The sequence below is a fragment of the Leucopleurus acutus genome (genome assembly GCF_964270905.1).
Source record: "Leucopleurus acutus genome assembly, chromosome: 17".
Classification (NCBI taxonomy): domain Eukaryota; kingdom Metazoa; phylum Chordata; class Mammalia; order Artiodactyla; family Delphinidae; genus Leucopleurus; species Leucopleurus acutus.
Genome location: NC_139159.1, coordinates 3983270 through 4007282, shown reverse-complemented (window position 1 = coordinate 4007282; position 24013 = coordinate 3983270). Strand labels below are relative to the sequence as shown.

At 44.4% G+C, this 24013-nt stretch overlaps 1 pseudogene across 1 annotated transcript in view; it reads right to left on the bottom strand.

Annotated features, from left to right (window-relative positions):
• The window catches only part of LOC309974397 (lipoxygenase homology domain-containing protein 1-like), an 89848-nt pseudogene extending 71773 nt beyond the window's left edge, over positions 1–18075 (bottom strand). Inside the window, exons 1-4 of the transcript in view lie at positions 17840–18075; positions 14525–14678; positions 4734–4792; positions 4371–4415 (exon numbers count right to left, since the gene is read on the bottom strand). The product of the transcript in view is annotated as a lipoxygenase homology domain-containing protein 1-like (transcript). The remainder of the gene's footprint in view (positions 1–4370; positions 4416–4733; positions 4793–14524; positions 14679–17839) is intronic.
• Positions 18076–24013: the final 5938 nt, after the last annotated feature.

Sequence of the window (24013 nt, the reverse complement as noted above, 5' to 3'; positions counted from 1 at the left end):
GAGTCTGATGACCCGGGTGCAGGCCGTGTGTGTCAGGGCCGGTGAGGCAAAGCCCAGAGGCGGCTTCGCTGGCACGTGCTCTGCGCACACCGCGGGCACTTCTCTGCGACGCTGGCCCCTAACCGCACCCCCCCGGCCCGGTTCCCAGGCACCCCCGCTGTGTCCTCCTCTCCAGGAAGCCAGACTGACACGGGCAGAAGGTTCTGACGCAGGAGTTCATTACTGTCCACACAGCCACTGAAAACTGTGCCGTAAGTGATGGGAGCAGGGGGCAATCCCAAGCCATCGACATTAAATTCGGGATGCAGGAGGATTTCATAGGACAGTTTATGTTCTTAATTATGTTTAGCTGAGGCTAATAATTAAATTTCAGTTTCTTCCCCAGAGCAGATGCCATGTGGGTTGTGAGGCCAGTGAGCATATATGGAAAACAGAATCACGAAGACAGGAAATATTTTAATCTCTTTACCACAGATAATCCACCACGTTGCTAATAATCAGGCTACAAAGAGCTGGCATTGCCTGTAAACAAATGCGCAAGTGCTGCAAGAATGTTACAGTCCCTCCAGTCAGAAACCCTCGAGGGCGTGTAGGAAGCAGAGCCACTTCGAGCGCAGCAGTTTTGTGCAACGGTGAAGCACTGAGTTCTTTCTTTCACTAACTGCTTGACTTAAGAGCAGTTTCTGATACTTCTGAGCCAGTTTCCTGGGATGAGATTTTTACCACCACCACCATCCCCTCACCCCCACCCCCTGCCCTGCACTATAACACCATTAGATTCCAAATAAATGGCAAAAACAAACACACAAAAACCCTCAAAACCCCAAACTTGTTAGTTCATTATCTCATTCCCAAGGAAGTTAAGAAAAACTCCCCAGTGCCAAGTAACAATAACGATAAAAGGGGCCATCGGCAGAAACCGAGGGGTGAGCACAGTTGAAATCAAGACGGCTAGGGACTTCCCTGGTGGCGCAGTGGGTAAGACTCCACGCTCCCAGTGCAGGGGGCCCGGGTTCAATCCCTGGTCAGGGAACTAGATCCCACAGGCATGCCGCGACTAAGAGTTCGCATGCCACTGCTAAGGAGGCTGCCGGCCGCAACTAAGGAGCCCACATGCCGCAACTAAGGAGCCGGCGCAACCAAATAAATAATAAAATAAATAAAATTTAAAGAAAGAAAGCCCGGCTGACCTGTTGTGGAGGTGCTGAGGCCCCGGGCTGGGCTCCCAAGCGGGTGGGAGCAGGCCGGCCTGGCAACTTTGGAAGTGAGCCCAAAGGGGCTGCAGCCTTGGTGAGAGGTGGGCCAGCAAATAAGTGTCAGCAAAGGGGGGTTAGCAGAAACACAATTTGTCTCCACAAAGGTTCTAGGTGGAAAAGAGATTAATAAGGATAATAACAATAACGATGATAATCTCCCCTGACAGTTAAAAACATACTCTCACTTGGGCCCGGAATGAGGTTGAAAGCTAAAAATCCAAAAATATGGCCTAATAAGTTAGAAAAATAACACAACAAAGTAAATCCAAAGATATAGATGATATATACACACACATAAACACACGCATTCTTAATGTCCGTGGGAAGTTAGAAGGCGTTCCTTTAAAGCAAGAACAGTACAGGCTATGGAGTCAAAACCGTCTGGATTCAGATTCTAAATCTGCTATTTGCCACCTGTGTGACTTCAGGCAAGCTAAAAAAAATCAAACCAACAAAAAGCTTCTCTGTCCTTTAGTTTCATCACCGGTAAAATGGAGCAGTGATACTATCTACCTCATGGGTTATTTTGAGGATTACATAAATGAGTATATCTAAAACACTCAGCACCGACATAGCAAATCCTGTATGTGTTCACTACTAATGTTCCCATTACTGCTTCTGCACATTGTACCAGGGACCTAGATAGCATCTTAGGACAAGAAAAGGTGCATGATGATCATTCACATGTGTTACGGCTGTTTTTCCAGATCATTCAAAAGTATCTTGTGAAAATGTATTAGAATTAGAATTCATTTAAATGTACTTATTATTATAGGATTACTATAAACGTATTGGCTTAATAAGAGGGTTTAGTATAGTGGCTAGCTATAAGAGCGTTACACAGAAGGCACTGACAAGTTAGAAAATTCAATCCAGCAATGTACATTAAGAATATTATCTCATGACCAAGTCCAGTCTAACTCAGAAATGCAGTTTTACTAGGGCAATGATTTTACCTATAGAATTATACTTATGTTTATAAGGTGTCAAGCTTTGGAAAATATGTCTTAGATAATTGTGGGAGTTCATTAAACATGGCACAGAGTTAGTGATGGTACCTAATTGTACTTATTATTAATCACCCCAAAATGAAATTAGCTCAGCTGATTCCTTGCTTTTCCTTTCCTTTACCATTACACTGAAATAGCATATTTTATGCAGCAACATAAAAAGGGATGAATTATGTAAATGTGCTTCATGCGCTTTCGAAATCTAAGACTCGTGGTTGCTCCTCAGGACTGAACCCCGAGGGAACCCCGCCTCATCAGGTTAGACTTCCTAACTTCTCAGGGTTCTTGCCACACCATAAATTAGCTTATTCACCTAACTATAAGACTATCAATGTATTTCTAGAATCATATTGAAACGGAGCAGGGACCCCGCTTTCGGTAACAATATCCCAAGACATAGTAAAGATCATATTCTTCAGAATTTAAAAATGAAATAAAATAAAAGAGGACCATTCACAGACAAATGATAGTGTCTCACGAACTAAGGTCTGCGATTAATCCACATTAGTACTGTAAAAACGAAGACAGACCTAGAGTCTGTCATACAGAGTGAAGTACGTCAGAAAGAGAAAAACAAATACCGTATGCTAACACATATATACGGAATCTAAAAAAAAAAAGGTTCTGAAGAACCTAGGGGCAGGACAGGAATAAAGACGTAGATAGAGAGTGGACTTGGGGACACGGGGAGGGGGAAGGGTAAGCTGGGATGAAGTGAGAGAGTGACATGGACATATATACACTACCAAACGTAAAATAGATAGCTAGTGGGAAGCAGCCACATAGCACAGGGAGATCAGCTCGGTGCTTTGTGACCGCCTGGAGGGGTGGGATAGGGAGGGTGGGAGGGAGACGCAAGAGGGAGGAGATATGGGGATATATGTATACGTATAGCTGATTCACTTTGTTATAAAGCAGAAACTAACACACCATTGTAAAGCAATTATACTCCTATAAAGATGTTAAAAAAAGAAGACATTTTAGTGAGGCCATAAGAAAAAACTAAAACCACAGAAATAATAACCAGAAAAAACCACCTTATAATAGTTTATTTTAACCAAAATTACACTGATAAACTATATCTACCAAACTCCTAGGTAAACACCTCTGCTGTATAACGTAAGTTCACTATATTCGGTAACACTTATATTGATTACATGGCTAATATTATTAACAAAGGAATTTCAACACTTCCATCCTTAATTAGAATCTTCAGTTTAAAACTATTAGCCTCTATTATTCATATATGCCCTGCCAAGTTCTGGAATTAATGGATAATTTTCCACTTAGAATGTCATTTCAAGCTCTATTACTTAAGGCCTTATTGTAAGACACAGACCTTTTGAGACCCCTTAAAGTTACTTACTAAGTGATTCCAGAACATTAATAAAATTCTGTCCATATTAACACATGCACAGCCTTTTCTCTATAAATAACTAAAAAACATCAAGTAAAATCTAAGCCGAAATGCAATTTCTAACATCAATAAATGCAAATGCTAATCATCAGCCTGGACAGGATGCTTGCATCTCAGCAACCATCCTAGTGGGTACGGGACTTTATGAATATAATAATGCTAGCATTAAACCTAGCCTGGTTTCAAATTCCCACACACAGTACAAACATTGTTGAAAACACAGATGTTTGTTGACTTGACATGCATATTAGGAATCTGTATTTACCTCACCCAGATCAGCTTTAAAGTGTAAACATATTAATAACACAGTTGCAAGTTGATTTTAAGAGGATCTAATAGCAAAAGCTAATCTCAAATGACTTAAAAATAAAACTGAGAAACCAATATGCAAAGTTAGTGGCTAACAAAAAGTATATTAATAGAAATTAATCCTCTGAAAAATAATTATTTCCCCTATACATTTAAGTTACTGAAGGGAAAAAGCTTTTGTGGCTAAAGTTACTTATGCTCGTTTCTTTATAAATCAAGCTATAATTTAATACCTGTTTCTAGATTCATTTTAAGTATTTTTAATCAATAGTTTAAACTCAATACGAATATCTTAAAAATTGTACAAGGCAGGTAATCTTAAAACAGAAATAAATTATTTCAGATAATTAAAAAGACAAAGGTGGCAATAACACTTACCATTTGCTTCCTCTTGTATTTTAGCTTGATGATTTATTTGCATTTCTGAAAAAATAAAAGCAAAGTGCAGTTAATGATAGATCTGTCTAATGACATTATAAGTGGGAGAAAAAAAAAGTGTGACTTTAACTCTTAAATGGGAGCAAATCCTTGGGTTGATTTTTAACTTACAGGAGGGCATTTGCATTGCCAAGACACACTTTATACATGCTTCTATTTTCACCATGAGGAATAGCTGGAAATCTGATGTGAAGGCTAAGCTACCTAAGGGGACATCCTGGGGGCACCTGGGGATGTCCCGGCTGTCAGTTGTACCAAAATCATGTTGTACTTTCTTCTATTGAAGCTGTCATTAATCCTCACCTTGTAGATAAAGTTCGATTTCTGAATGAATTATGCCCTGAGACATAAAGGGAAGCTGTCTGAGGAAAAGAAAAAAAGAGAGAGAGAGAGAGAAGAAAACAGGAGAGAAAATCAATTTTTGTTTTTCTCTATTTTTACAATAAGTTTGATTCTGCATTAATTTTGAAAGTTAAAAGGTAATTATAGGAGTATCTTTTTAGAAAGTCAAACACAATCCAATCTACTGTGTACTCATCGCTGTGGGAAAATGATACCGTAACTGTGGCTTGAAGAATGAAACGTCTGAACTGCTAGACCTGCGGACCAACCATCTGCCTCTCAGTCCTCATGCACTAACACTGATAAATGCAGCCGGGCCCCCAGCAGGTCGCTGTTCATGACGGGGCTGTGACGAGGCCAAGGGCGGGCCTGAGACTCTGAGCCTGACCCCGGGCTCGGGCGGAGAGTGGCCACCCCCTTGGTCTCAAGGAATCTGGCACAGAAAGGTAGGTGACACCATTTTAGTACATCCTGAGTGGCGACTCTATCTTGCTCTCACATAGCTTCCTTTAGTAGCTTTTCCTTGGCATCTCCAAAAAGAATCACATTACCTTAAAATTCAGGGCAAATATTCCCACTTTGGGAAATGTGCTTTCGGGGAGTAACAGCACATCCTGGCAGCTTCCCTCTAAACAAACCAACTTCCACGTTAGAAGCAACTTGTGCAGAAGAAGGCTGAGCTCAGAAAACCCAGCTTCAGTACTTCCTGGCCTTGTAATGTTACCCTCTGGAAGCTCAGTCTCCTTGACTAGATTACCTGCCTCAGAGCTGTGATGAAGCTGAAAGGGACAGCCTTGTGGAAACACTGCCGGTCCTACTAAGTGGTACCTGAATGTTACCATTATCCCACGGTAACCACAGTTACGGTTATCCCACACGCCTTCCATCCATCCACCCAGGCAACAGACGTTCAGGAAGAGCCTTTTGTGTGCCAGGCCCTCTGCTAAGTGCTGAAGATGCAAGAACAAGAGACAAGCTCAGTATTAGAGGAGAGATGAACGTGCAAAGGTGTGGCTGTGCAGAGCGTCGTACGTGATGTAAGAAATGCTTCCAGGTGTTATAGGAGCAGGAAAGGGGACTGGCCACCTCCGAATGCCCAGAGTGGGGAAGAACAGGCACATTTCAACGAAGAGGTGCTGATGCAGCTGGAATCTGGACGGTGAACAGGTGCTTGACAGGAAGCCAGAGGTCAGGAGGGCGCGGCAGGGAGGGAGAGGCATGGAGAGCAGATGCTGCAGGGCCGATGCACAGGAGGCTGCTGGCAAGACAAGGTGGGGGTGCAGTGGGGCAGTCGGGGGGCCACGGGGGTCACTGGAGGGGGGCGAGAACGCCAAGGAGTTCAGAGGCCGAGCTGTGGCACTAATTCAACCACACTGGCCTGGAAATCACTGGAGGATGCTAACAGGTGGGGTTGACAGGAGACCTGTGAGCTCACACATTCCACTAAGCTGTCAGGACCGCTCTTCCCTGCACCCTTCAAAGGCAAAGAGAGACCTCATTTCCTCTGATCGCTCAGCTCACAGTGTCCTTTCTCTCTCCCCTCTAGAATATAATAACATAGCATTATTTTATGCATTGACTTCGCCCCTAATTATGCCATCTTGCTTTGTTTGGGTTTATGCACCCATCTTTGCAGCTAGACGACTGGCTGCATAGCTTCCTTCACAGGCCAGGACAAAGGAGGTCACCTTTTTGTGTGTAAGAACATAGGCTCGGGAATGGCGTGGAGTCAGACTGCCCGGCCCATGTTCTTAACCTCTCTAAGCCTCAAGTTTCCTCATTTGTAAAGTATAGGTAATAATCATACCTACAGCATAAGGATGCAGGATTAAACATACATATTTAAATTTCTCATCTGACATGTGATAAATGGTCAAGAAATATCATTACTATTATATTCTCTCATTGCCAAACACAGTACCTTGTACATAGTTGGTGTCACAGCAAATGTAATTCAGGCGACGGTCATCCCCCATCCCCCATCCCCTTTTTAGATGTTCCAGAAAGAAGTAAGCCTTGGAGAGCAAGGTTTGTACCAGAGGACCTGCCTTCCATCCTAGCCGACTGGAGATTAGTTAATCAGATGTTCTCTCTTAATATTTTGACCTAAAAGATACAGCAACTGTGAGCCGAGAATGCTGCCCAAGGAGGCTTCACAGTACTGGTACTGGTAAGGCCAGCTGGTACTCCGGAACCCAAGCCTGCTGCAAGCCAAAGAGATGGGTGAGAAGAACCTTCCAGAAGAAGCTGATCTCCAGAGAGAAGAATGGAGATTTTCAACGAAGAGACACTTTGAAAATTCAGAGAGTGACGGGCTGACTGGCGACTTTCTAGTTTACAAAGTTGAGCTTTATTTCTTTTAATTTATTTATTTATTTTTGGCTGTGTTGGGTCTTCGTTGCTGTGCATGGGCTTTTTCTAGTTGAGGCGAGCGGGGCTACTCTTCATTGAGGTGCACGGGCTTCTCACTGCAGTGGCTTCTCTCGTTGCAGAGCACGGGCTCTAGAGCGCAGGCTCAGTAGTTGTGGTGCGCGGGCTTAGCTGCTCCACAGCATATGGGATCTTCCCGGGCGAGGGATTCAACCTGTGTCCCCTGCATTGGCAGGCAGGTTCTTAACCACTGTGCCACCAGGGAAGCCCTGAGCTTTATTTCTTAAAGCTGGATTCCAGGACAGTCACGTTCAAAATTGCCGTTTCTAAAATTAGCTTTAATGAATTTCTCATCCTTGCAACCAAACCAGGGTTTATGGACTGACCAATTAACATTTAAAAAATCATACTCTAGTCTTGTCTTTTGTTCAGTCTACCTATGGAATGTCTCTTCTCTGATTTCTCTTCTTTCAGAAACTACTGGACTAAAGCAATGCTCTGGCCCTGAAAGCCACAGAGACCTCTGAGCACTAGATATCTACTAAAAATAACTCCCTCTAGATGGCTCCAGGATTAGATTCTTATACACTTGAAATCATCAAAACTGTTAACTCTTAATTGCCTTCAGTGGCCATCATTTCTATGGGATTTTTTAAAAAATTAGTTTTACATTGCCATCAGATGTTTCCTCACGGACCATTTCTAATAGAACAGGATAGATTTTAGCTACTTTCGATGAGAGTCATTTGTAGGGCACGCGTAGTTTCTTCTGCATGTGCCTCTATCTACCTGCCTACGCACGTGTCTGCGCCCATCCTTCAATTTCTACCCCATCATGTGCTGCAAAAGAAGCTGAGTGACCTAGCCAAGGCCAGCGGTCGAGGGCTGTGAACCACGTTTTACATCAGGATGTGAACATCCCCCCAAAGCCAGTGAACAGGTGGGAGTGTGAGAGCAGTGAGCCTGGAGGGAGGCGTGGTGATATTAAAGGAATGGAATCAAAACGCCAACAGCAGGAGCTCGCGTGCCCGAGAACGCCGTACACATTATGCAGCCGCAGCAAAAGCTCACCTCAATACCCCCAGGTCCCCAGGGAGTTCCCTTTCACTGGGACAGCTGGGAAACACAGATACAGAAACGAACAAAACTTCTCTAGTCTTTCATGATTAAAGTAGACAGCCATGGAATGTGTTTGTGTGATGTGGCCCTAAGACACGTGGGTTGTTTTCGGTGGAGAGGGGGTATAAGAAGCTGGTAGGGATTAGATTTTGTCTGAGATACGTTTCAGATATGGCAACCACTCACTCACCCTGCAAACAGCAGGAGAAACCTAAATGCTTGTAAGAAGGCTCTGTGTCTCCACCCCCATCCCCAAAATGAGCAAGACGCAGCCCTGCACCTCATTCTGTCAGCTTCCACCACCACCACTTGTCACTTTTGTACCAAGGAATGGCTCAAACTGACAAAGAAGAGCACAGAAGCCTGCAGCAGCACAAATAACATGCCCAGAATAGCAAGAAATGATTAAAGCGGCCTCTGTCAGGAGAAAAACTCAGTGAAGTTACATGACTGCTCGCTGTCTCATGATAATTTTTATTATTCTCTCTTCCCTATAAACATAGTATTTTATATTTCTGTACTTTATCATAATTTCAACATCCTTTCTTATCTATGTAATTTATCATTTCCCCCCCTTTCCCAGAAAGGGAAAATTTGTACATGGGCTGAAGTATTTTGAAAGCAAACAAATATATAAACTTCAGTTTTTCCAGACTGAGATATCTTGAAGTAGCTCTAACAAAGTGTGTTTTGCCTAAATATCTATACCAGTGGCACAACAGACTTCTTAATTGCTGTGCTAATTCCAAGAGTCACTCTTTGGTACTGTATTAATACTTACAAATGAATATTCAGTGATAATTTTGTCTACACCTCTTAGTGAGATTAAGACGTATTTAAACTAAATTTTAGATTCCATGTTCTAATTTCCAATCCCTTCTTTCATGTGATTTCCCTTAGGGTTTAAGGTGTCTTCAAGAACACACGCCCTTCGGTTCCGTTGAACATGCAATTTTAACCTGTTCTATTCCAGGGAACGTGGTGGGGCTGTAAGTAAAAACGGGGAGCAACGGACCTGACCTTGAGGAAAGTCTTCCGCGAGTTGGAAGAGGCAGGCTAGCCAGAAACACAGAAACAGGAATAGGAAGCACCGGGTTAGGGTTATGTGCTTTGCGAAAAGCTTACCGGGAAGCGGCACTTGGCCCAACCCGAGGCTGCAGGGAAGGCTCCAGGCAGAAGGGACATCCCTTTTGGTAATTCACAGTAAATTCACCGTGAGGGCGCGCTCGGCTCCGGGCACCGGGGCCGAGCAGCAGCGGGGCGAGCGCAGGTTGGGAGAAGGGCACTGGGACCGCCCGGGAGCACCGAGAGGAGCCGAGAGGAGCACCGAGAGGAACCGAGTCTGCGGCCTCTTGGCCTGGCAGCGACCCCAGGGTGTGGCCGAGGCCGCCTCCAGGACAGAGAGGGATCCCGAGGGGGCCGGGGGGAGGCCGTCCTACCCGCCTCTGCTCGAACGCTTGCCTCGCCGGCCTGCGGGCAGGTGAGTCCTCTTAATGGCTAATGGCGCAACAGACCCTCTTTCCAACATTAGTAAGAAGGCACTGAGGGGGCGTGGCCTGGAGCGGGGGGTGGCATTCACCTTCGGAAAGCATCCAAGACTTGCTGGTGGTCTATGCCGTCCATAGAGGACACCTTCTTAAGTCTTCTTTCCTTCCATTTTTACACAAAGGAAATGATCTCAACCTTCCTCAAAAAAAAAAAAAAAAAAAAGCCTCCTGACTAGCAGTGAGGCTAGAACACTTTACAAGTGTTGGCTGCAACCTCAGCCCCGGGGACAACTGTGCAGCTGCCCGTCCTCCCTCCTTAGGGCAAAACGCCTCGGGGTCACCCCACGTATCTGACCATGAATCTGACCATGATTTGGTTTTGTGAAGACAAAGCTGGTCGTTCTGCTGTGCCCTGACAAGTCCAGCCAGGCAGCTGTTTTAGGTATCATTTATCTGTATTTAACTTTTCAGTTCCTTCATCCATAAGTCTCCTCCCATTTAGAGCTGCCCACAGGAGGCCCTTATTTCACATAACCTGCTCGCACCCACTCACGTCAATGCCACTTCCCAGACCAGTCGGGAGGAATGGAAGGCGACGCTGGGAAGCTGCCTTGTCCTGAAGCTGAAGAACTTTGCTACTAACTGTGTGCGAATCTAGACTCTTCTAGGTCAAGTGGGTTAATGAATATATTCATAAATGAGACTGTTGCTATTTAAAGGTAGATACTAACTTCTTTTAAATGATTTCATTAAAGGTCTACACACACACACATACATACACAGGCACGAGTACACAATACCACAAGTTTGATGACAAACAGAAAGGTCTAGAGATACCTAATTCAATGCTAATAAACTTGCAGTGGGTAATACACTGGGGGGTCCACTCAAACAGTGCCCCCCCAGATTCACGTGCGCTCAGAACCTCAGAATGCGGCCACATGTGGAAACGGCTCTTTGTAGATGTAACTGATTCAGATGAGATCAGACAGGAGCAGGGTCAGCCCTCAGCTCTGGGTCCTCCTCAGAATAGGAGGAGAGGCTGTGGCGACAGAGGCAGAGGCTGGAGCGAGGCAGCTGCAAGCCCAGGAGCACCAAGGACTGCGGGCCGCACCCAACCAGCGGCGGCGCTAGAAGGGAGCACCCCAGAGACTTCAGGGCCCGGCCTACCTGGATTTCAGCCTCCTGGCCTCCAGAACTGTCAGAGGACACAGTTCTGCTGCTTTAAGCCGCCAAGTGTATAGTGTTTTGTCACAGCACTCATAGGCGACTAATACGAAGAGTAAATAAGAGTATTTACTGCAGTTCACAGTCAGTTGAATGTCCGCCCCATGCAAATGCAATTTTGCTTGCTCCAAACCTCAAAGAGCTAAATCTTATGTGTAAATGGTAGAAATTCAGTGCCGTATACTCTATTTTTGCAGAAAAGGCAGAAAAATAAAATCTTCAGGTACAGAAATTAAGCCATAGGACGTGGGTGTTCAATTGAAGAGGAGATGCGAATCCTCGCAGGAGGCGTCTGCCGTGCACAAGAGCCCTCGCCCGGTCGCCGGGCCTTGTATTTCAGCCAAGCCTCTTCCCCCCTTAAGTTAGGAAAGGAACGAAACGTTGGTGGGCTTTCCCTCTGCCTCAGTTCAGCTGTGCTGTACATTCTTGTCTGTGCGGAAGCTTCCGGGAGCACGACTGAGATTGCCTTTCCTTTCCCCCGCTGATGTGCGCCTCTGCTGCCAGCGCCCCAGATCTCATTCCCACAAGGAGCGCACCCCGCAGCCCAGCTTGGCCCCTCCGCCCCCCGCCGCCCGAGGTGTGACAGGAGGCAGGTGGTCCAGGTCCCGCCCCAGCGCCCGTCTCCTCAGCCGTCGGCGCAGCCTTCTAGGCTGGCACCTGCCTCCGGGGAAGCTGTCCTGGACCTTTCTCGCGCAGAGAGAAGGCTCTGGGGGCACAGAGGCAACCGCGAGCGGGTCCGGGCAGTCCGCTGCTGTTGTAGAAGGGGCCGGCTCAGCCTGAGAGCTATCCCTGGTGCCGCTGCTCTTCTGCTTCTCTAAGCAAGTGGGACCTGCCTTGTCTCCGCGTCTGCAGGTGGGAGGGAAGGGGGGCTGCAGCTCACTCTCTTCATCAGGTGCTGTGTGAGTGGGCACCGGCTGCCGTTTCTTCGGGACCTACCGCGACGGGCAGATCAGAGCAGCATTTGTTACGCCAGGACAGTGCGTACCTGTTACATGACATTTGGTCGCTTAATGTATTTTATAATTAAAATTGTTTCAGCTACAACCCATTGAAACTAAGTTAAGCTATTACTTCGGTGTCTTCCTTCTAGTCGAGGCCATGCTGGCACAGTACAGACACGCGCTGAGGGGATGCAGGAGGTGATGGGAGCGGGAGGTGATGGGGCTGGCAGTGGTGCAGGCACGGCAGTGTGATGAACGAATCCAAACTATCTCCGGGAGATTTCACGTTGGAAAGAAATCAGCTGTATCGTGGATGAACCTAGGGATTATCACGCGAAGTGAAGTAAACCAGAGAAAGACAAATGCACATGATATCGCTCACGTGTGGAATCTAAAAAAGTGATACAGATGAACTTACACACGAAAGAGAAACAGACTCACAGACATAGAAAACAAACTCATAGTTACCAAAGGGGAGAGGGGGGGAGGAGGGATAAATTAGGAGTTTGGAATGAAATTATACACACTGCTATATATAAAATAGATAACCAATAAGCACCTACTGTATAGCACAGGGAACTCTACTCAATAAATTGTAATAACCTATAATGGAAAAGAATGTTAAAATAGAATATATATATGTATAACTGAATCACTTTCTGTAAGCCTGAAACTAACACATTGTAAATCAACTGTATTTCAATAAAAAATAAAAACAAATATAAAACTAAATAAATCAGCTGAGTTAATGTGATAACGTTTGTCAGAACCTAGGAACCTGAAAAGAAAACCCTGGATGAATCACTCCCTAGCTCCTCTGCCGTGGGGAATAAATGCAGCTGCCCCCAGCCCCCAGGAGGCCCGGTGCTGGTGTGGGTGTGGGCGGGGCTGTGATGCTGAAGCCTCTTCCGCGCACTTGCCACTCAGCAGCCGGGGGCGTCTGCGCTGAGCTCTGAGTAAGCACGGGAGGAGAGAGACACTGTTGCTAATCGGGCCAATTCGCTCATGCGAGCGGGCGGACTCTGAGTGGGAACTAAAGGGTGGGCGGGGTCAGGACACAGAGCAGAGCAAGGAAGGGCGACCTGGGCGAAGAATAGCGCGCTCCGCGGGACGGAAGCAAAGAGGTGAAGTCAGGTGGTCTGACTTCACTGAGATCCTGCAAGAGGACAATTACAGCAACAGACTGGAGGGGAAAGAAATGGAGTCAGTTGGTATAAAGCCTTGAATGGAAAGATCAGGAGGTTTGGTTTTGGTTTTGGTAGGCAATGGGGATTAATACAGATTTTTGAACAGGAGGATGATGTAATTAAAACACTGCTTTAGGAACAGGATCTCCCCCCACGCTTTTTCTTGAAAAAATATAGGGCAAAACTATACAATATAATGCTAGAGAATGAAAGTCATAATAGAGCAAAGGAAGAATGAAAGAGGAAAAGACAAGCTTGAGTCCGAATGAAGATCAGTACGATAAGCACAGTCGGCGTGGAGGCCGTGAGCGGCGTCGAGGGGCGCAGAAAGAGCCGGGACGATCAGAGGACGGCTCAGACCCAGGCTGAGACACAAGGACGCCGATTAGGGTGGAGGAAGTGGCAACGGAGGAAGCGGGATGAATTCAGCGGGAACTCTGAGAAAGCGACCGACTGCAATTAACGCCGGCCAGGCGAGGAACAGGCGGGCGAGCCTGCCCTGGTTCCCACTGCGCCATTCGCTGCTCCATTCACTGCAGCCCCGCCAATCACCTCTGCGTTTGTAGTTTTTGGTGGTATATGGTGAGTATTTTTAGTTGAACTGACTCATTGTTTTTTACCCGCTTTTTGCTTAGTAATTAAAGTTGTAGTGGCTTTGGCATCTCCAAATCTGCCCCCTTGAATTTTCCAGTGCCCCTGTCTGTGCCTCATTTCCTGGTTGATTATCTATTTGGAAAGATAATCTGTCTCTATCTGGAAAGATAAGGCTGTCCCCAACACTGAGGGTCCACAATTTCAGAATAGAGCTCCAGGATTCTCACTCCATGTCCACAGTAGATTGGGTTTTCATGGAGAAACCTGTCCTGTCTTGGGTCTGGGTCCCCTCCTGGCCCTGGCCAGCTGCAGCTGGGTTTTCTTGAGAAAGGAAGGGATCTAGAGAGCAAAGCTTAACCTCAAGGCTGTAGGGTCAGGTCAGAAATGGAGGGAGGTGCTTGCGGTATGTTCCTTATGAGGCCTGCGGAAAAGCCCGAGTTATCTAGGTTTCCATCTTTGTCTTTCTCATGTTCTGAGAGTTCCCTCTAAAAGTCTCCTTGCTTAATTCGATATGAAATTGTTAAAACGCTGCCATTTTAGTAACGTAAAGGGACCAATATTTAAACAAATATTCTCACGCTGTAGGCAGTAATTTCCAGTGTGAAACTCTTGGTCCTTTTGTGACTTAGAGCGAGTTGAAATAGTAAGAAATTACAAGATAAGATTTCCTTACAATGCTTAGCAATAGATTATTTACCGAAACACTCGATGAGTGATGCGTGATGTGGAATACTGAGGAAACGACACAAATCCATGCACCTAAACACACAAACGCACTCACACACACTGCAGTTCCATCTTCTGAGGCGGCACGGGGACAGCACTACGTTTCACAGGAGAAGGTGGACGCGGACGCAGCCCTGGCTCCCTGGCCACCACCAACTTGCAGCACCAGACCTGAGACTTGTCACTGGCCTCACAGCGCCACAGCGCCTTCTGCAGTTTTCCAGGCGACACCGCTTCCACTTGAAATGTATCCACCCGGTGCCGGAGGCAGAGAAAACCCCACAGAGATAGCGTGAGTCCAGCACAAGACGAATGGGGGCAATAATAACAGCCCGAGGGGTGCCGAGAGCAGCACAATACTTCGGCAGAGATGCTACTACAGTTAGCATCCAACGGGGTAGTAAGGAAAGAAAAATAAGCAAACTACTTTTTTATCTATTAAAGATGTATTTCTAGCTATGCTTTTTTCTCTCCTGGAGTTTTATTTCCTCCACTGTGGTCGTGTCCAGTGTAACCAAGAAACAAACCCTAACACAAAGGCCTCCAGTTTGGCGCTCTTCTCTTGCTTAGATTCCTGCCCCCGGGACGCAGTTTGCTAGATGATCAGGCTGGCGACCGTGGGGGCCTGATAGCACGCTTACTTTCCATGAATGCTGATTCTCCTTGAGGCACAGAGGAACAAATTCCTTTCTCTCCCTCCCTCCCCTCTTTCCTTCCTTCCCTCCTTCTCGCCCTCCTTTCTCTCCCCAATAAACCTTCTCGAACACCTTCTTCTGTAAATAATGTGAAGCACACCGTCGGGTTTGTTGTGAAAGAGCATCTTGGAACCTTCATTTTATCATGGCAAAAACTCACTGAGGTTTCCAGAGACGCAGGACCTAACGTAGGTGCTACGCTGGTTGGAAGAGAAAGAACTCACACGTCACTTCCTCACAGACTCCTGCTGAGAACAGACCACCTGAAGATCATCTGAGGAAAGGGTCAGGAATTTAATTAAGTCTGAGACGTTCCCAGAAGTGACAGTTGAATATTAACTACGGTTTCACTACTTTGCGGTAGAAGTGCAAATCCAGCATCACTTTTCTTGTGGCACAGGCTGTCTAAGCAGCTGCCTGCACGGGTACTAGAGTACGTTTCAATTTCATACTTGAAGACACACTACCTGGCATCAACTGTTGGTTCCGTGTTGTTGATGGAAATCTTCTCCTGTTTAGGCCAAACCAAAACCATCACTAGTCCTGTGATATTTTGGTCACCAAATTGTGACTGTGTGTGTTCCTGGTGTCCCTGCACAGTCTCGCTGTCACTCTCCTGCACCCCCAGTGTGCTTCAAAAGGGACATTTCCTGATACACGTCACCTGTGGTGGTAGATACGCCTGGGCCCCAGCCTTGTCCTTGGGGCCATTTGTGGGTCCATAGTGCAGGCGTGCTGACAGCTCTCCATCTCACACCCCTACGCCTCACTGCTTCTTCTCCTGAGGGTTTCGCCAGTGGGGCAGTGTTGAGGGGTGTCCACAGGGTTTCTCTGAAATTCTCTAGCAAGGAGTCCCAGTAGCCACAGCTCAGTACTGTCTCTTCTCGGGCTTTTCTCCATTCTCTTCAGGTCACACTGGGATCCCCTCCCAGATCAACTACCCTGGTCTTCACGTTCTGCTTCGAAGCAAATCTGAATGAGAATACCTCAAGGTCAAGAAAGATTGCCTGAACCAGCTCTCCTGTTTCCTCTTTTTTCTTCAAGTATCTTTAGTTTTGAAGACAGAACTAAACTAGGTCTATTATGTGTGCGGCTGCCTGTTGATCACACAGCTGTACACTTTGTAGAGAAAACGACAACCACCAGCCCAAGGCCCTAAGGACATGGACGGAAAGGGCTACAGGGTCACCTCTGAGGGGCAAACAGGGAGGACATGAGCAGAAGAGGTAAACCCATGGAGAGACATTAGGACAGTGTCGGCCCTTCGGTTTAGAAAAATGAATAGCCTTTTCCTTATGTGTTCCTGCCTGACGTCACAAATGATCAAAATGGGAAGGATGTGGCTAAGGATGTGAGCTGTGGTTCGTGTGGAATCATCCTGGCAATTAACTACAAGATGGTTGCCACAGTTTCTTGCAGCAGAATTCTTGAAACCATTTGGCATTTCCATTACATTCCATCCATTGAGGAAGATAATAGAGAACTCTAAAATGAACTAGGGAAGAAAAGCAGTTACATCTCTGACTCTAAACTATAGAACATGCCACTAAACCTACACTGTTTACTGTTTTTATACACTGGATTGTTTTCAATCTATAATACACCCTTCCCACTCTGGGAGGTGCTGTACACGATGATGAACTGAAGACGATTCACCATGCAGACGTTTCACTTGCAAAACCTTAGTTGGTAATCCCACACCATGCCGCGCGGGCCGAGCCACCAGCAGGCGGCCAGGAGAGACGGCGCCTTCACCAACCACCACCAAGTGGGAGGGTCAAAGTGCCTGGGAATGAAAGCCAGGATAGCTTCACTGATCACTTGGTGTAATATCAATAATAATATCATGGCATCTAAAACTTTGTTTCTGCTCAAAATTAATAATTCACCTGTAACAGCAAAAATGAGGCATAATTTTGTTGTTTTCCCTCACTGTGATGAAAGCTGTGTTACCTGTAGTGACAAATAAAAGCTTTAGGTGAGCTTTAAGAGCTCTGATGTTTCAAAATATTTCATAAGCTACAAGTACAAAACAGTCTGAAAAACAGCACTCTCAAACTGGTTCGGGAGTCTTCTTGCTTAAAAATGTACTCGTGCTGTAGATAATCCCTATTCGTAATCTCAGACCCCAAATTGTACTTTTTTTTTCTATACACAACAAAATAACATTAAAAATTAACTGGGTTGATTATATACATCACTGCAACGCCTCAAACATCAACTATATAGAAAGACTCATATGTGTATATAAAGGACAAAAGGGAATATGAAGGGCTTTAAGGTGTGAGAATAACATATTTGGCTCCGTTCAAGATGTCTTAAAGAAAGGGTGCTGCATTATTCTGAGAAATATCCTATAATGGCCCTTCTATGACTTGACCTTTTAGAATAAGGCTTTGTACTTCCCAGTCCTGACAGGGTATGTTCACATATATTTTTCCCTGATATAATCTCATTTTTTTCTTTTACTTACACCCTCACTAATTTTTAATGTCTTTTTCTTTGTTCTATTATTCATTGCTAGTATAGTGTGTCCCATTTTTCTTTCAAGAAAAACTTCTAAAACAAAGCACATTAGGAAGTCGGGTCAGGAAAACTTGTGCTGAAGATGTTCTAAAACAAAAACTTGAAGGGTGTCAAGCCCTTGACAACTTTCAATCACGTATGGCCACCTTTGGAGAGATTGCTAAGAACATGGGAAGCTTATCTGTGCAGACACACCTGTCCTCTTTGAAGTTTTACTGGCATGCTGGATTTGTACAGCAGTCTTAGACCAGAGTCTTACCTCTGAGACACAGTGTCCCACAGAGACACAGGGATACTTCGGCCTCCGTTTCTGCTTCCTTCAGTTGCCCAGTACGGACGTCAGCAAGGTATCTCACTACTGACAAAGCAAAGGGAAGAGAAACAAGGAAATTAATCACCTGGGAGTTCATACAGACGGAACCCAGATCCATGGGCCACGCTATGATAAAAATCATTGTATGAGAATTCCTCTAATCTGGACTTGCTGTATCTATGGAGAAATTTTTGATCTTTCAATCATTAATTATAAATGGGCATTTTTACACCATGAGCAAATGCTCTGAAAAAGCAAATAGCTTTTTCAAAAAGACAAATGAAAGCTTTAAAAAAAAAAAAAAAGCTGTTCTTTTATGTATGACATAGGAGGATATTTCATGATTAGTATTTTATTGGCAAGGGTGACGTTATTACTGTATGTGATGCTTAAAGTTTAAAATGATGTAAAGGCCTCCTCCCTGGCCCAGGCTCACATCTTCATTTCCTGCCTGTGAGGACTCAGACTAAATGCAGTTTCTAACCAACAACAATTACCACCACCTATATTTCTATTCTACTTTGTTTTATGAAACACGCTTCACGTTATTATTTAATCCTAAATTCAATCTTATCTTTTCTTGGAAGAGAAACGATATGTAGTCAAAGTCAACAAACACATTCTTGAGGCTAGTTGTCTGCTAGACACTGGATATAAAATACAGAATGTATTAGGATGAGAAAAGTTGAGGAAAATACTTTGAGGAATCCTGCTCTGAAATATCACAAACCTTTGTTGTAAATATAAAACAAAAAAATACTTCTACTTTTATTATGTATTCAATTTGTCTGATGATTCTTAAAAAATATGAATAATAAAGGCAACTAGTCACCAACACATTTGTTGGGCACTTAAAGTGCTTATGCTGTTCTACAAGATCTGGTAATAGGGACGGAGGTGCAAGTACTAATGCCAGCGTTGGTGCTTTCTTTCTGGAGTTGGAAAAATGACAAGAGAGTAAGGCTTAAACATGTTCTCAGAGAACACTCCAAGCATTGTTGCAAATCAGATACGAAGTCAAAGCCTGCTTCTAAGTCTCCTTATTTCTGGTCTGTTCCTTATGATAATGCTCTATTTGTTACAAGGACTATACAAAGAGGATCAAGTATGGTAATTGCAACTGACTGAGGAACTATTAAATGCATGAATTTATCTTTGGTTCAAATGAACTGGCACAACTTTTAGAACGTTTCTATGAACTTCTGGAGTCTTTCGAGATTAAACACTTGACTGGAGATGTTGTGAGAAGAGGAAGCTGGTGCTGCCTGCTATTCACTGAACTAGCAAATCCTCAGAAACAAATATTTTTCTTACTGCATTTCAGAATGTGCTCTTTCTCTTTTGTGGTTCTTTCTAGAATCCTGAAGTGAAGAAGTAACTGAAAATGAAAAGGACCTGGAAATATTTACAAGATGCCTTAAAACTTCAAAAAATAAATAAATAAAGCAATCTCTTACCTAGTTTAGCTCATCTCAAGACTGCCTAGAGCTCACATCAAGTAGTACTAATTTTAAAATAATAACAAATACACGAAAACCTACATCTCATTTCAATTCAAAGGCTCAGAAGAATCAAGAAGTTTCCAGAGAGTTCCTATTCCAAGTGAGCCAATTTATCCAAGTCCCACGTAGCACACGCTACAGAGACAGCCCAGACACTTGGAGAGAGTTCCGGGCCAAGGGTCAGGAGGAGGGGCTCTGGCCTCGAAAGCTACTAACTCTGCGTGTCTCAGCCAAGCCTCCAAAGCTCTCCAGGCTTTGTCTCTTTATCAGATTTCTTGCTTCATACCATTGTGGTTGGAAAAAAATGCTTGATATGATTTCATTCTTAAATTTATTGAGACTTGTTTTGTGGACTAACGTGTGATCTACCCTAGAGAATGTCCCATGTGCACTTGAGAGGAATGTGTATGCTGCTGACTTGGGGTAGAATGTTCTGTACACATTTATAAAGTCTATCTGAACTAATGTGTCACTTAAGGCCGACTTTTCCTTCTTGATTTTCTGCCTGGATGATTTACCCATTGATGTATGTGGAGTGTTAAAGTCCCCTAGTATTACTGCACTGCTGTCAGTTTCTCCCTTCAGGTCTTAATATTTGCTTTATATATTTTGGTGCTCCTATTTCGGGTAGACATATATTTACAAGCGTTATATCTTCTCGGTGAATTGAACACTTTATTATTATATAATGCACTTCCTTGTCTTTTCTTACAATCTTCGTTTTAAAGTCTGTTTTGTCTGTTATGAATACAGGTACCTCAGCTTTCTTTTCTTTTGCGTGGACTATCTTTTTCCATCCCTTCACTTTCAGTCTGTGTGTGTCCTAATATCTGAAATGAATCTCGTGTATGCAGCATATAAATGAGTCTTGGTTTTTTACCTTTTCAGCCACTCTATGTCTTCTGATTAGAGAATTTAGTCCATTTACATTTAAAGTAATTATTGATAGGTATGTACTTATTGCCATTTTGTTAATTTTTTTCTGGCTATTTTTGTAGTTCCTCTTTGTTCCTTTCTTCTCTTTTTTGTCTTTCCTTATGGTTGGATGACTTTCTTTAGTATTATATTTAGATTCCTTTCTCATTTTCTTTTGTGTTTCTCCGATAGGTTTTTGCTTTGTGGTTACTGTGATGTTCACATATAACATCCTATGTATATAATAGTCTATTTTAAGCTAGTTCGCAACTGAAATTTGAACTCACTTCAAAACTCTACATTCTTACTCCCCCACTCGACATTTTATGTGACACTTTAATGTCACATTTTAATTTTATATACCCCTTAATTACTGTAGTTTTCGTTAATTTTACAACTTATGTCTTTCAACATTCATACTAGCTTTATCAGTGATTAACCCACTGTCTTTATTATATATTTACCTTTACCAGTGAGATTTTACTTTCATGTTTTCTTGTTATTAACTAGTGTCATTTGTTTTCAGCTTAAAGATATCCCTTTAACATTTCTTATAAAGCCAGTTTAGTGGTGATGAACTCCTTTAGTTTTTATGTCTGGAAAACTCTATCTCTCTTTCTATTCTGAATAACTTTGCCAGATAGAGTATTCTTGGTTGGAAGTTTTTTTTCCTTTCAGCACTTTGAATATATCATGTCATTCCCTTCTGGCCCGAAAAATTTCTGCTGAAATATCTGTTGATAGCCTATGGGATTTCCATTGTGCATAACAAGTTGTTTTTCTCTCATTGCTTTTAAGATTTTCTCACTATCTTTAACTTTTGACATTTTACTTATAGTGTATCTTGGTGTGGATCTCTTTGGGTTCATCTTATTTGGAACTCTCGGTCTTCCCAGACCTGAATGTCTGTTTCCTTCCCCAGGTTAGAGTAGTTTTCAACCACTATTTCTTCAAATAAGTATTCTGTCCCTTTTTCCCTCTTCTTCTGGGACCCCTATAATGTTAAGGCTATCCTGCTTGATGTTGTCCCATACATCCAGCTATCTTCACTTCTTAAAATTCTTTTTTCTTTTTGCCTCTCTGTTTGAGTGAGTTTCATTGCTTTGTCTGCCAACTGATTCATTTTTTTACCTCATCCAACCTGCTGTTGAACCCCTTTAATGCATTTTTTAGTTCAATTATCGTATCCTTAAGCGCTGTGACTTCTGTTCGATACTTTCTTATGTTTTCTGTCTCTTTATTGAAGTTCTCACCGTGTTCATCAATTCTTTTTCCAAGCTCAGTGAGCATGTTTTTGACCATTACTTTGAATTTTTTATTAGGTAGGTTACTGATCTCCATTTCATTAAGGTCTTCTTCTGAGTTTTTATCTTGTTCTTTCATTTAGAACATATTCCTGTTTCCTCATTTTGCCTGATTCTCTGTGTTTTTGTCTATGTATTAGGTGAAAGAGCCACCTTTCCAGTCTTGAAGGAGTGGCCTTGTGTAGGTGATGGACCTTATTGTTCGAGCTTGCCCTAGCTCTTGGTTGTCTCTCAAACCTGTGTGATTGTCTAAGTAGCCTGGTTTATTCATGGTCCCTGTTGTTGAGGGTATGCCAAGACGTGTCAGTGTTCCAGGTGGAGTGATCTCATTTAGCACCTAGTTTTAGGTGATTGGAAGCCAAACCCTGAGGCAGCAGCTTTTAAAGTATGCAAATATATTTAGTCCTATTGGGTCACAATCATAACTCCTGCTGGCCTCCAGACCAGGAGAGCATGAAGTATCCCGTGGCTGAGTGTACAAGCTCCTTTCTGGGAGGTTTTGTCACAGTGTAGTGAGGCCAAAGGACTTGGCAAGGATGGTGTCTCCCTGCTTATGCTCCCTGAGAGCATGTCTGCAGCCTCTAGATGTGCAACAGACCTGAAGCCTGTCCCTCGGGCTGAAGCTCCTGAACCAGTAAACAGGCCTCTTTCACAGGAAGAGTTGGGGGGCTGTTTCAGTCTGCTGTCTGGGCAGTGCCCTGGGAGTGGAGCCTCCCAAGAACCGTCTTTCCAGTTGTTACAATCCTGTGGAGTGCAGGAATGCAACACCCTTGGCTGCCAGGGCCAGGTAATCAAGGGCTGTCCTCCATGTGGAATGCATGTACCTGCCAGCTCCAGCAGCTGGAGAGCACAGGGGGAGGGATACACTCCCGGCTTCAGCAAGGCAGCAGGAAAATACCTAGTCTGTGGGTGCCCATCCACTTTAGCAAAGAATCAGGAGGATGCTGTGAAGTGTGTGTGTGTGTGTGTGTGTTCACCAGCCCCAACCGCGAGTGGTAAGAGTGTCTGCCTGCTTCTTTGAGGCAGCGGGACAGTGCCATGGCCACTTGCCCCTGCAGGCCTCAGCAGGGGTCAGGAAGGTGCCATGTCTGCACTCTCCCGCCTATGCCAGCAGGGTAGAGGGAGAGTTCAAAAACCGTGTCCATCAGCACCATTGTCCCTGGAGAGTCCCAGTCATCCCCTGCCTCTCCAGTAGATGCTTTAAGATTAGCAAATGAATCCCCCTCACATATAGCCTAGGTGCTTTTCAAACTGCTGCTTTTGTGCTGGGTCCCGGGCAAAAGAGATCACATGTAAGCCCTTTGAAAGGAGAACCAGCCCCGTTTGTTTCCTAAGCCAGATGTCTTGGGGGCTCATCTCTCCGTGCAGGTCTAGGAGAAGGTCCTCTGGGAGAAGCTCCGGACTTGTGAGTCCATCCCTATCGAGGGATGCCACGCTGGGCGTAGGGTAGTTGGCTACCTGCATCTCTGCCTCTCCTATCCGGCCTGATGTGCCCTTTTATCCTTTGTTGTGGAGGAGCAGTTCAGCTAGTTTTCAGGGTTTTTTCAGAGGGAATTGTTCCTCTGAAATGCAGCTGGAGATGTGGTGTGTCTGTGAGAGGAGGTGAGTTTAGGATCTTCCTGTGCCACCATCTTGGACTGCCCCCCTCCTTTGTTCAATATTCAAAGTTAATTACTATATGACAGTGTTCAGTTAGAGCCATTTTATTTGGGCTCCAAGCTATCGGTTACCTGGAATCAATTCAGTGACTTGGATTAATAATTTATATCAGTATTTTGGAAGCTAGCTAGCACAACTGTATTCATGTGTTATTACTGTGACTGAAATAGCAAGTCAGACCTCCAAAGAGGTACCTAAATTATGATCAAGGAAAACTCTCAAACTCTGAATGACATAAAAATCTACCACTAGACCCCACACTGCCAGAGTGTCACGAAACGGGGCAGGTATTCCCTCCTGAAAATCTAAATGCTAAGCAAAAGAGCATGTTTTCACCCATTTCAACTTGGGATGCTGGGAATAATTCCAACAAACACGTGTCAGAAGCACTGGTTCCCCCAAACAGTAAATGTCCGGTAAGTGTTCTCGTTGCTCATCACAAGAAACTGTTGGCTGTAAACAGTTCATCGTTACCCATGGGGGAAAAACCCTCACAGCACGTATCCTAATAATGGCAGACTTTACAGATTTTCTCAGTCCACAAAAGGTAGCCTTTGATCTATATAGAACCCACCGTTCTGTTTTTGGAAACAGTATTTCCTTTTGGCTCTCGGACCAGAGCATCCTCAGTATACTTCTCTACTGAAAAAACCAGAGGCCCTGACTGTTGCTTCAG